This window comes from Oncorhynchus tshawytscha, linkage group LG28 (assembly GCF_018296145.1).
Source record: "Oncorhynchus tshawytscha isolate Ot180627B linkage group LG28, Otsh_v2.0, whole genome shotgun sequence".
NCBI lineage: Eukaryota > Metazoa > Chordata > Actinopteri > Salmoniformes > Salmonidae > Oncorhynchus > Oncorhynchus tshawytscha.
This window is the reverse complement of record NC_056456.1, coordinates 21442892-21457005: the sequence shown is the minus strand read 5'-3', so window position 1 is coordinate 21457005 and position 14114 is coordinate 21442892. Positions and strand designations below refer to the sequence as shown.

Below are 14114 nucleotides of genomic sequence, written 5' to 3'. Positions count from 1 at the left end.
AACTGGCTCGGTGTGAACCCTGTCATCTGAACTGAAAATTCAATTGAATTGACTTTTTAAAAATGTCTCTAATACATCCTAATGAAATGACCCTTTCTGTTTGTTTGCTTTTGTCTTTTCCAGTGGATTATATCGGTGTGAAGGCTAACACACAGGGATTCTGATGCCTTTCAGACAACATTCTACGATGGGGAATTGAAGAGGGTGAGTAGGATCACTAACGGTTAATCAAGAGTTTGTTTAGGGTTCATTGAAATGTATACATGTGTACATTATATTGACTGTGGCCACTGGCTAGGTCAGACCAGACTAAACACATTTATCTTCTCTTGAAGCCATTCAGCCAAACAACCCCTCAGCCACACCCACTCGATCATAGATACGTACCGCAATTCTTATATTTAGAGGGGAAGAGGGGTGATAAAGGATCATGACAGGGACCTCTAAAGGCCTGAGGCAGAAATCAGAACAGACTTTCCAGTGGTAGCTGGAGGTATTAAGTAACACTTCAAAATGCTGGTCACAGAAAGAGGAGGCCAAAGCGACAGGCAGATGACTGACCTAGCAGTCAGAGCTGTCAGTTTGGCCCAGTGTAACATGGGGGAGTGAGAGACAACAGGCAGACAACAGGAGCAAAGTGACGCACAGAGGCTCTGCAGCAGCCTGGGACAGCCTGGTCAAAAGCAGTGCGGTAAATAGAGAATAGGGTGCCATATGGGACACAGGCAGGGTCTGGTAGCAGGGAGAGAGGCCAGTTAACCTCACATTGCACATGTCTGGATGATAGTCTTCTTAGTTCTTTATATCACCGCAACCAATGCCATGAGAATACCAAGTATGATATGTTTTGAAGGGAAAGCCTGCAGCTAAACAACAAATTGTAGCTGTTGATGAAATGGAGATCATGATGTCCCGGGATGGAGTAAAGAAACAAGCTTTTAGCTATGACACACTGAGCTGGTGAGGAGAGGAGTGGAGTGGAGAGGAGCCAAGAAGAGAGAAAGGGAGTAAGCCGTCTGATCAGAACCACAGCAGGGCAGCATTCTCAATTCAGTTTGAAGACTACAGTGGAGAGGACCCATAAGTGAACATCAGAGGGCTTTCACACTGTCTCATAATATTCACTGCCTCTTTTAACAGCTTCACACACAACCTTAATTTTTATGTTGCCCTGCATTGGCTCTACCCCATGTGTTTTCACAGCTGACCCTTGCAATTTGATTGGTTGTGCCAAGTTAACAGTACACATTTGTGTCAGAATTCTGCCTAAGCGACTCCATCAACCGCTTTTGGGTCTGTGGTTAAACATTTGAAAGTAAAAAAACAAAAATCTTGCTTCAAGCAGTTTCAGCTGTGATGTTTTTTTTCCTAAGTGCACCAGAAGGTGAGACGTAGTGCAAAAGGCACTCACTTGGAATCTGTACTCCATTCGCCCCTGGTGAAAACACTGCTCATTAAATCTTAAGAGAAATGGTGTATTCTTTTTATTTTTAGTGGTGTTATTTCTGGGAGGGGCAGAGAACTGATGGTAAAGTAGATAGTAGATTAGATGAGAAGGAAGCATGAACAACAATTATTGTTGGATTATACATGTTAGAAATCTAAGGGTTTTGGCTGGTAGTAATGTATTAACAGTAGAATTTGGTGTAGAAGCATGATGAGTGGAAGCATAAAATAAAACCCTGCCTATAATATATTCAAAAACTGTACTCAAGTACTGTAGCTTCGCTGTATGGAAGCTTGGAAAGCAGTCCCAAGACATATGTTTGACGAGTTGATGACAAGCATAATACGTTACTGTGGGTGTCTGTCTGCTTTACAACTGATGCTGCTCACTTGACATCAGCTCACTCTGTCATACTTAAGCAATAAGGCCCGAGGGGGTGTGGTATATGGCCAATACACCATGGCTAAGGGCGGTTCTTACGCACGACGCAACACGGACTGCCTGGACACAGCCCTTAGCTGTGGTGTACTGGCCATATATCACAAACCCCCGAGGTGCCTTATTGCTATTATAAACTGGTTACCAACAGAATTTGAGCAGTAAAAATAACTGTTTTGTCATACACATCGTATACCACGGCTGTCGGCCAATCAGCATTCAGGGCTCGAACCACCCAGTTTGTAATGCTAATTTTATCATGGCATTGTTGAATAGTCGTTTCTGATTGGCTTGAAGGGCATTCTAGAGTGTGCATTACCTTCCTATAACGCACAGTATATATACAAAAATTACTTTAAAAAAAAATTGCGACAAATACGTTTTTTTTTTAATCAATTTGTATATTTGAGTTTAACCACTATTTGTTGTATTATTTGGTCTGTCTTTTTCAGGTGGATTAAACTGAAATTGCAACAATCTTTCTAAGGCTAGTTTAAAAACTAACAATATTTTGGAGATTTCATTTTCATATAACTGAAAGTGAACTGAATAAAGGGAAAAAGGCCATTCTTAAACATGAGGTGAGACATTCCTACCAATCTACTAGAGAACCATTTCGGATTTAAGTTTAACTTTTGTATGACTGATGCCTTTAGTGAGAGGTCTAATGCTTTAATATATAATCATTTCTGTCCTCCAAATTCATATTTGTTATATAAATAGGCCCTTTTTAATTTGTCGGGCTTGCCATTCCATATAAAATTGAATATTTTTTTTCTTCCTATAATTTAAAAAGCAGCTCACTAGGTGTAGGCAAAACCATAAGCAAATATAGTAAGCAAATTCAAAATCAGCTTTGAAAACCAGTCCTGATTTCCCCGATATTTCATAGTTGTCACGCCCTGGCCATAAAGAGGCTTTTTATTCTGTATTTTGGTTAGGCCAGGGTGTGACTAGGGTGGGCATTCTATGTTATTTTTTCTATGTTTTTGGATTTCTTTGTTTTTGGCCGGGTATGGTTCTCAATCAGGGACAGCGGTCTGTCGTTGTCTCTGATTGAGAACCATACCTAGGTAGCTCTTGCCCACATGGGTTTTGTGGGGAGTTGTTTTCTGTTTCGTATCTGTACCAGACAGAACTGTTTCGGTTATTATTTTTGTCATTTTCGTATTTAGTGTTCAGTTGCTAATAAATAAATAATGAACACGTACCACGCTGCACCTTGGTCCTCACCTTCTTCCACCAACGGCCGTGACAATAGTATTCTATTGTTTCCAGTACTTGTCTTATATTATCTCCAATGTATCGTTGAAGTATAAAAACCTGTCTGATTTCAGATTAATAATATCCGACAATACCTTTTTTTTAATTCTATGCGCTAATCATTTTGCTAAAGTTTTTGTGAGAGGCCTCCAGTTTTTTAAATAGACTGGATCTTTATATTTCCAATTTGAACCCTGTTTCCGTAATAATGAAATCAGACGACCTTGTTGAGTGTCTGACATTCTACCATGTATAGATGAGTGGTTAGAACATGCTAATAACGGTCCTCTGAGTATACCTCCACTTGTATACCATCCTGCCCTGGAGTTTTCCCGGTCTTTAGTTGCATCAAGAAGTTCCTCCTCTGTAATTTGTCCTTCACATGAGTCTTTCTGTACAGCTGTTAATTTTACATTATTAATAGAAAAAAAATCTATACAATTAGCTTAGTTAGAGGAGATGGAGGAGACTGAAACAAAAACATATGCTTAAAGTACTTTACTTCCTCTTTCAAAATATTGTTTGGTGAAAATGGGTGACTAACATTTGTAACAAGTTTCAGTTATTCAATTATTTTTGGTAGCATTTCTATGTTGAAGATTAAAAAATAATTTAGTGCATTTGGTACAAAGTTCGCTTTATTTTTAAAAATATATTGCACTTGATCTTTCTTGATAAAGTTCCTACATTTCTTTTTGTTTTTCCTCTAACTTATTCTGAGCCTCTGTGGTACTGTTTTTATTGCTATCTATGTGTACTGTTAATCCTTCCATTTCCTTGGATGAGTACTGAATTTCATGGCCTCTAAAGGCACATAAGTGTCCCAAACAATAAGGGGGATCTGCTGTACCTACGTTATTGCGGAAAAAGTCAGTTATCATTCAGTAGGCTTGATTAAATTTCCAATATCCTCGCCCCTCGTGGTAATGCTATAGTTAATTCTTACATGTTCAATGTTTGAGCTGCTTATGAAAGTAAAAGTCAAATGGAAAACATTGTTAAATTAAATGTTCATAGTTGCAAGCTAGGACTGATGGTTTGGTTAGCTAAACTAGCAAGAGTTTTTTTGTTACCAAGGCAACTTACTGTTCTATCTAGTAAGCTTGCTAGCTACTTCAGTGGATGTTGAACACATTTCTAACGGTAAATGTGTGAAATTATAGCCATGATATCAAAGGGATAATCAACTCGAGGCTCTGCGTTCTCTGGAAAATAATCCATGGAAGGTTACTTCTACTCCACTAGCGCATCGTGGAACACACCTTCCAAGTCGTTCATTATTTTCCAAAGAATACATAGCCCTTCTTTGATTATTCCTTACATATTATATAGTTGAATACCAGTGGCAGTCGGTTCTGTTTTAAAATGAGGACAAAAAAAAATGTTTCATGCGCATGGCCTTATTTCTATTACACAATATTGGATGACTGTCATTCATATTCCAATCACCCAGTTACATCGATAGGTTTAGGCTACTACATGATACACACATTTTCCCTATACCCATCATGAGGTTGCTATAACCTACTCTATGAATGAATGTTTACAACGTAGGTGCACAGGTCAAGAGAAGAAATTGAGGTGACAGACAGTGACACATGGACAGACAGTGACACATTCAATACCGCCTTGCACACTCTTGCCTGCATCTAGTTGATCTAGGCTGTAATCATTAGTCCAAGAGTTGCAAACAAGAGTTTCTATTGGACAATATCCGGAATGTTTAACCCTGTTTCATTACGTTTGCTTCTGTTTAAGAAACATTTTTCAACAGAATCAGGGGAAATGAATACCCCCCCAGTTCACTTTCATAGCAGCCAAGTTTTATTGCTTCTTGCATCTATGCGCTTTTCTCCTCACATTTTCCCTTCGTTTGTGGACTTCAATGCACAAAACATCAGCAGTATCTGACCTTGCAAAAAAAACTTTCCTAGCCAAAACATATCATATCCACTACACACAGCTCACATCTTTGTCACCATATTAGCTAAAGTAATGTCATTGTTAACATAGCTAATATAATTCATGTGTTAGTAAACCCTCAACAATCATGCAGTAACGTTAGTGTATAGTCAGTAAGCAGTTTAGCATTTACACCCCTCTACACACCCTGCCTCTCCCTGTTCGGGCGGTGCTTGGCGGTCGTCGTCGAAGGCCTACTAGCTGCCACCGATCCATTTTTAGTTTGTCTGTTGTTATCACCTGTGTCTGATTAGTTAATTTTCGTGAGTTTATTAACCTCCGCTACCTGCTAGTCTTTGTCCATGATTATTTTGCTGTGTTAATTCTGTTAGGGGTGCGTGTTTGCGCCACAGGTTTTTTTCCCTCACAGTCGTTGTACCATTGGTACTGTGTTAGGAGTAGAGGTTTCTCCTCCATGTGTTTTGTGATTTTCCCCGCCTGTTGTTGGTGGGTTGGGACTTATATTAAACAGCTGTGCAAACTGGAATTCCTTGCTCTCCTGCTCCTGACTCCCGCACCATAATGAAATGGAGTCAGCAGGAGCTGACGGGCTCTCCACTTCCATGGGGGAGCGCATGCAACACCACACCACCATTCTCCACCGTCTGGGGACCGCCATGAATCAAGTGATGGTGACGATGGAGAGATGGGAGAGGGGTGGCCTTCCTACCCCTCCACCAGCCACACTCCAACCAGCACCACCACCTTCTCCGATGTCGTCTGGCCCCAGCGGTATTCGGCTCGCGCTCACGAGGGAGTGAGCTAGCATGCAGAGACGCCACCCTGGACCAGCTAGTGGACATGTCCATAAGGTTGGACAACTTGCCGGCTACACGCGGGTGTCCGGATTGGGTCCTGTTGGTTCCATCCCCCAGCGTCTCCACGCCAGCCCCCATGGAGTTAGGGGGTGCTGCAGCGAAGGCGGCCGGAGGAGGAGCCCCTTCCTGCACTAGTTGTGGTCGGAGAAGGCACACTGCCGACCGGTGCTGGAGGGACTCATCTGGGAGTCGAGACGGCAGGCTGAGCACTGTTCAGACACCCCAGGTGAGTCAGCACCAGTCTCACCCAGAGCCCCCCGTTGGTCACATGTATGTGTTGATTTCTTTCCCTGAGTTTTCCCCCCATTCCCAGCATAAGGCGCTAGTAGATTCAGGCGCAGCGGGGAATTTTATGGACCATAGGTTAGGGATTCCCCTGGTTCAGATGGACTAACCCTTCCTGTGCACTCCCTAGATAGTCGAGAATTAGGATCCGGGGTGGTTAGGGAGGCCACGGCTCCACTGGACATGGTTACGCAGGGGGGTCATGAGGAGAGAATTAGTCTCCTCATTGATTGCCCTGCATTTCCGGTGGTGGTGGGGATTCCCTGGTTGGCCTTTCACAACCCCACTATTTCTTGGCAACAGAGGGCTCTAAAGGGGTGGTCAGAGGAGTGTTCAGGTAGGTGTGTGGGAGTTTCCATCGGTGCAACGACGGTGGAGAGTCCAGACCAAATCTCCACCGTGTGCATTCCCCCCTATTATGCCGATTTGGCTATCGCCTTCTGTAAAAAAAAAAAGAGGGTGACCCATTTACCACCCCATCGACGAGGGGATTGTGCGATAAACCTCCAGGTAAATGCTGCACTTCCCAGGAGTCACATGTATCCCCTGTCACAGGAGGAGACTGTGGCTATGGAAAAATATGTCTCTGAATCTCTGAGGCATTCACGTCACCCGCCTCCAAGTTTATTTTTTGTGAAGGAGGGAGGTCTGTGTTCGTGCATTGCCTATAGAGGTCTAAATTCTTTTACGGTGGGGTACAGTTACCCGCTACCTCTAATCGCTATGGCGATTGAGTCATTTCACGGAGCACGCTTTTCCACAAATCTGGATCTCAGGAGCGCGTATAACTTGGTGTGTATCCGGGAGGGAGATGAGTGGAAGACAGAGTTTAGTACCACATCCTGCCATTATGAGTACCTCGTCATGCCGTATGGGTTGAAGAATGCCCCAGCCGTCTTCCAATCCTTTGTAGACGAGATTCTCAGGGACCTGCACGGGCAGGGTGTGGTGGCTTATATCTATGACATTCTGATATATTCCGCCACATGCGCCGCGCATGTGTCTCTGGTGTGCAGAGTACTTGGGCGACTGTTGACTGTTGGAGCATGACCTATACGTCAAGGCTGAGAAATCCCAACAGGCCGTGTCCTTCCTGTAGTATCGCATTTCCACATCAGGGTTGGTGGAGTGTGACCGCATTGCAGCCATGCGTAATTGGCCGACTCCCACCACGGTAAAGGAGGTGCAGCCGTTTTTAGGGTTTGCCAATTACTACCGGAGGTTTATCCAGGGTTTTGGGCAGGTGGCTGCTCCCATTACTTCACTGCTGAAGGGGGGACCGGTGCATCTGCGGTGGTTGGCTGAGGCGGACAGAGCGTTTTGTCGCTTGAGGACTCTGTTTACTGAGGCTCCTGTGTTGGCGCATCCGGATCCCTCTTTGGCATTCATAGTGGAGGTGGACGCATCCGAGGCTGGGATTGGAGCCATGTTCTCACAGCGCTCTGGCGCGCCACTGAAGCTCCGCCCCTGCGCTTTCTTTTCGAGGAAGCTCAGCCCGGCGGAGCAAAACTATGACGTGGTGGACCGGGAGTTGCTGGCTGTCGTAAAAGCTCTGAATGTGTGGAGACATTGGCTTGAGGGGGCTCAACACCCTTTTCTCATCTGGACTGACCACCGTAATCTGGAGTACATCCGGGCGGCGAGGAGACTGAACCCTCGCCAGGCAAGGTGGGCCATGTTTTTCACCAGATTCAGATTTAGGATATCGTATAGACCAGGGTCCCAGAACGCTAAGGCAGATGCACTGTCCCGTCTTTATGATACAGTGGAGCAGTCCATTGATCCCACCCCCATACTTCCGGCCTCTTGTCTGGTGGCACCGGTGGTATGGGAGGTGGACATCAATCGAGCATCTCGGTCAGAGCCTACTCCACTTCAGTGCCCAGCTGGACGGAAGTACGTCCCGCTTGGTGTTCGCGACAGGTTGATTCGGTGGGCTCACACGTTACCCTCTTCTGGTCATCCGGGTATCGATAGGACGGTGCGATGCCTTAGGGGGAAGTACTGGTGGGCCACTTTAGCTAAGGGCGTGAGGGTTTGTCTCTTCCTGTTCGGTGTGCGCTCAGTGCAAGGCACCTAGGCACCTGCCCAGAGGGAAGTTACAACCCCTCCCCGTTCCACTGCTGCCTTGGTCACACCTGTCGGTGGACTTCCTGACCGATCTTCCTCCGTCTCAGGGCAACACCACGATCTTGGTCATGGTGGATCGGTTTTCTAAGTCCTGTCATCTCCTTTTGCCCGGTCTCCCTACGGCCCTACAGACTGCGGAGGACCTGTTTACACACGTCTTCCGGCACTACGGGGTGCCTGAGGACATAGTTTCTGACCGGGGTCCCCAGTTCACGTGCCGGGTTTGGAGGGCGTTCATGGACCGTCTGGTGGTCTCGGTCAGCCTTACCTCTGGTTTTCACCCGAGAGTAATTGGCAGGTGGAGAGAGTTAACCAGGATATGGGTAGGTTTTTGCGGTCGTTTTTCCATGACCGGCCAGGGGAGTGGGCGAGGTACGTTCCATGGGCAGAGATGGCTCAGAACTCACTCCGCCACTCTTCAACTAACCTTTCACCCTTTCAGTGTGTGTTGGGGTATCAGCCAGGTCCTGGTACCATGGCATCCGAGCCAGACCGAGGCTCCTGTGGTGGAGGTATGGGTGAAGCGTTCGAAGGAGACCTGGGAGGCCATCCACGGGCACTTGAAACGGGCCGAAGGGCAGCAGAAAGCAAGCGCTGACTGCCACCGCAGAACACCAGGGCCCTGCCGGAAGCTGGGTCCGCGGTTTGTGGGGCCATTTAAAGTCCTGAGGAGAATAAACGAGGTGTGTTATAGGTTACAGCTCCCCCTTATTACCGTATTAACCCCTCGTTTCACGTGTCTCTCCTCAGGCCGGTGGTAGCTGGTCCGCTTCAAGAAGCTGAGGTGCGGGAGGTCCCTCCGTCCCCCCTGGACATCGAGGGTGCTCCAGCGTACGCAGTGCGATCCATGCTGGATTCCAGGCATCGGGTGAGGGGCCTGCAGTACCTCGTGGATTGGGAGGGGTACGGTCCGCAGGAGAGATGCTGGGTGCCGGTGGAGGACGTCTCTGCTGAGTGAGTTTCACCGCCTCCATCCGGATCGCCCTGCGCCTCGTCCTCCGGGTCGTCCTCGAGGAGCGCGTCAAGCGGGGGGTACTGTCACGACTTCCACCGAAGGTGGCTCCTCTCCCTGTTCGGGCGGGGCTCTGCGGTCGCCGTCGCCGGCTGACTAGCTGCCACCGATCCATTTTTCCTTTTAGTTTGTGTCTGTTATCACCTGTGTCTTATTAGTTCATTTTGGTGAGTTTATTAACCTCCGCTGCATGCTAGCCTTTGTCCAGGATTATTTTGCTGTGTTAGCTCTGTTAGGGGTGCGTTTTTGCGCCACAGGGTTTTTTCCCTCACAGTCGTTGTACCATTGGTACTGTGTTAGGAGTAGAGGTTTCTCCTCTGTGTGTTTCATGATTTTCCCTGCCTGTTGTTGATGGGTTGGGACTTATATTAAACGACTGTGCAAACTGGAATTCCTTGCTCTCCTGACTCCTGCACCTACCTCTTCTTAGGAGGCACCTAACACATCCCTTGTCTTTCACAGAAAAATGTATTACATTTGATATACACAAACTAATCAACGTTTTCAAAGTGAAAGACAAATTATATAACATTGTCCAATTGAATTAAAAGTTCAAAAGGAAGATGTCTTGATTGCGTATGTCTTCCTACCCAAGAGTTAATACTTAGTAGAAGCATATTTGGCAGCCATTACAGCTGTGAATAATTTTGAATGAATAAGATTCTACTAACTTTGTACAACTCTTAGGGAAACATATACTAAACCAAAATAGTAATGCAAAATGCAACAATTTCAAAGATTTTATTTATTTATTTATTTTTATATCACCTTTATTTAACCAGGTAGGCAAGTTGAGAACAAGTTCTCATTTACAATTGCGACCTGGCCAAGACAAAGCAAAGCAGTTCGACACATACAACAACACAGTTACACATGGAGTAAAACAAACATACAGTCAATAATACAGTAGAAAAGTAAGTCTATATACAATGTGAGCAAATGAGGTGAGATGGGAGATAAAGGCAAAAAGAAAAGGCCATGGTTGCGAAGTAAATACAATATAGCAAGTAAAACACTGGAATGGTAGATTTGCAGTAGAAGAATGTGCAAGGTGGAGATAGAAATAATGGGGTGCAAAGGAGCAAAATAAATACAGTAGAGGGAGAGGTTGTTGTTTGGGCTAAACTATAGATGGGCTATGTACAGGTGCAGTAATCTGTGAGCTGCTCTGACAGCTGGTGCTTAAAGCTAGTGAGGGAGATAAGTGTTTCCAGTTTCAGAGTTTTTTTGTAGCTCGTTCTGAGTTACAGTTCATATACGGAAATCAGTCAATTTTTTAAAAATTAGGCCCTTATCTAGGGATTTCACTTGACTGGGAATCCAGATATGCATCTATTGGTCACAGATACCTTAAAAATAATGGGCCTCACAATCTTTGTGCATTCAAATGGCTATCAATAAAATGCAATTGTGTTCATTGTCCGTAGCTTATGCCTGCCCATACCATAACCCCACTGCCACCATGAGGCACTCTGTTCACAACGTTTACATCAGCAAACCGCTTTCCCACATGACGCTGATTGGACATACTGCCAAATTCTCTAAAATTGGAGGCAGTTTATGGTAGAGAAATTAACATTCAATTCTCTGGAAACAACTCTGGGGGACATTCCTGCAGTCATCTTGCTAATTGCACACTCCCTCAAAACTTGAGACATCTGTGGCATTGTTGTGTGACACAACTGCAGCATGGATCCATAATAAATACAAATACCCGATAATGTCAGTGGAATTATGTTTTTAGAAATGTTTACAAATTCATTTTAAAATGAAGAGCTGAAATGTCTTACGTCAATAAGTATTCAACCCCTTTGTTATGATAAGCCTAAATAAGTTCAGTTGTAAAAATCTCCCTAACAAGTCGCATAATACGTTTCATGGACTCACTCTGTGTGCAGTAATGGTGTTTAACAGGATTGTTGAATGACTACCTCATCTCTGTACCCCACACATACAATTATCTGTAAGGTCCCTCAGTCGAGCAGTACATTTTAAACACAGATTCAAACACAAAGACCAGGGAGGTTTTCCAATGCCTCGCAAAGAAGGCCACCTATTGGTAGATGGGTAAAAATAAAAAAATAAGACATTGAATATCCCTTTGAGTATGGTGAAGTTATTAATTTACCCCCCCCCCTCCAGCCAGGCATTATTCTGCACTTTTTGAGCTTATGTGTGTCACAATATCTATTCATTGAACCACTTTTGCAGTTAAATATTTTTAAACAACCATCCATTTCATTGGAGAAATTGGAGAAAAAACATGTTTGTGTTTTGTTCTTACTCGGGTAGGGGCATCTCAAATTGAGGCCTTGCAACTAGCTTACTAACACGATACTTGAAATGCATACGACAACAACATTGTATTCACTCCACATTTACTGGTCTAAATGACAAAGTGAAAAGAAGGATGCCTGTGTTAAAAATATCCACTCCAAATCATCCATTACATTTGCAACAAGTCCGTTAAGTAATACTGCAAGACAACACTGCAAATAAATGAATTTTTTGGCCTAAATTTAAAACTACAGGCTTGGATCAAATTCAATACAACACAGAGTTAAACCCTCTATTTTCAAGTGTTTTGGTGGCTGCATCATGTTATGGGAATTTTTGTCGCCTGTAGGGACTGGGGAGTTTGTTAGGATCAAAATAAATATGAAAGCAGCAAACCGCAGGTAAATACTTAGAGGAAAACCCGCCTCAGTCTTTTGAAACCCTAACCCTGGGATAGTTTTATTTTTCAGCGAGACAGTTACACAATGTGTAATACCAAAGGCACATCAGAATTGCTTTCCAAGAGGTGTTGAGTGTTCCTGTCCAGTCTCAGTCCTGACTTAAATTTCCTTTTATAAAAGGTTTGAATATTTCTGTCCATCAATGATTCCCAAACAAATTTACTGAGCTTGAATAAATGTACTGAGCTTGACAAAAACAATGGATAAATGTTGACCTAAGAGTTTTGCAAAGTTAGTCTTATTCTAAATTATTCACAGCTGTAATGGCTGCCAAAGGGGTTTCCATTAACGCTGAGGTGTGAAGACATGCAATCATTTGGACATTTTTCTTTCACTTTGAAAATGTAGATTAGGTTGTGTAGATCTGCAGGGGAAAATTTTTAATGTATTCCCTTTTTAGATTTGAATTTTCAAGGCAGCAAAATGTGATTATTTTTTTCATTACATTAATTACTACACTGTATACACTACAGTTTTATTTTACTACAGTAATTGTACTATAGTTAACTAAATATGACAGTATACTACAGTAAGTACGACAGTAAAGTTTGCAAAACACTACAGTGAATACTAGTGTTCACTGTATTGTTTTTACTATTTGTACCATAGTGTAGTATTTTTTTTCATGTGGGTAGCAGCTATTAAGTGTCATGCAAAGTGACAGATGTCTTCTGTACATGTTTGGACCTTCTCCTTTGATCAACACAGATGAAAGCCTATCCACCTGTGACTGGGACTGGATGTGCATGCTCTAATTCCACTGTCACTCACTGGAGATAAGCAGGAAGACAAAGCTTGCGTCCCAAATGGCACCCAAGCTGATTCCCATCCTTGGGTATTTACCAAATGGCAACCTATTCTTTACGTAGTGCACTACTTTTGTAAGTAATAGGGTGCCATTTGGTAAACAGCCAAAGATGGGAATCAGCTACCCAGGGTACTGTACCTCATCTCACAGCTGTGGTGTGAAAGCCAAAGCTCTGGTGTGAAAGCCAATGAGGTTGCTCAGAGCTGTCTGGCACTGCAGTTAATAAGTGGTGAAGTGTGGAACAATCAGCTCTGTGGGATCATCCATCCAGCTGAAAGGCTTCTGCATCCCAAATGACACCATATTCCCTATATAGTGCACCACTTTTGACCAGAGCCCTATGGTGCCATTTGGGATAAAGTGCCATTTGGGATGTGCAGCCTTCGTGTATGGGAGGATGATGATGCAGTCGGAATGGATCCAGCTGTCACAGTAGGTGGTAGCTGATTCTTCAATGGAAAGGATTAGCTCAATATAGGTATTTGTGCATTTCAGATCTATTCATGAATGAGATATACACTATGTATTCAAAAGTATGTGGACATTCAAATGAGTGGATTTGGCTATTTTAGCCACACAAGCTCACAGAATGGGAGCGCTGAGTGTTGTAGCGTGTAAAAATTGTCTGTCCTCGGATGCAAAACTCACTAGTTCGAAACTGCCTGTGGAAGCAACGTCAACACGAGCTGCTTGTCGGGAGCTTCATGAAATGGGTTTCCATGGCTGAGCAGACACACACAAGCCTAAGATCACTATGCACAATTCCAAGCGTCGTTACCGCCGTTGGACTCTGGAGCAGTGGAAATGCGTTCTCTGGAGTGATGAATCACACTTCACCATTTGGCCAATTGACAAATCAGGGTTTGGCGGATACCAGGAGACTGTTACCTGCCCCGATGCATAGTGCCAACTGTAAAGTTTGGTGGAGGAAGAATAATGGTCTGGGGCTGTTTTTCATGGTTCGGGCTAGGCGCCTTAGTTCCAGTGAAGGGAAATCTGAATGATACAGTATTCAATGATGTTGTGGCAACAGTTTGGGGAAAGGCACTTTCCTGCTTCAGCATGACAATGCCCCAGTGCACAAAGCAAGGTCCATACAGAAATAATTTGTTGAGATCGGTGTGGAAGAACTTGACTGTATTGCAGAGACCCCTGACCTCAACCCCATCGAACACCTTTGGGATGAATTGGAACACCGAATGCAAACCAGGCC

At 44.2% G+C, this 14114-nt stretch overlaps 1 protein-coding gene across 3 annotated transcripts in view; it reads left to right on the top strand.

Annotated features, from left to right (window-relative positions):
• The window catches only part of LOC112226914 (disks large-associated protein 1-like), a 129075-nt gene that overhangs the window by 47843 nt on the left and 67118 nt on the right, over positions 1-14114 (top strand). For all 3 annotated transcript variants that reach the window (XM_024391582.2, XM_024391583.2, XM_024391581.2), the window contains exon 2: positions 124-204. The gene's annotated coding sequence lies outside the window, so the exon portion shown is untranslated. The remainder of the gene's footprint in view (positions 1-123; positions 205-14114) is intronic.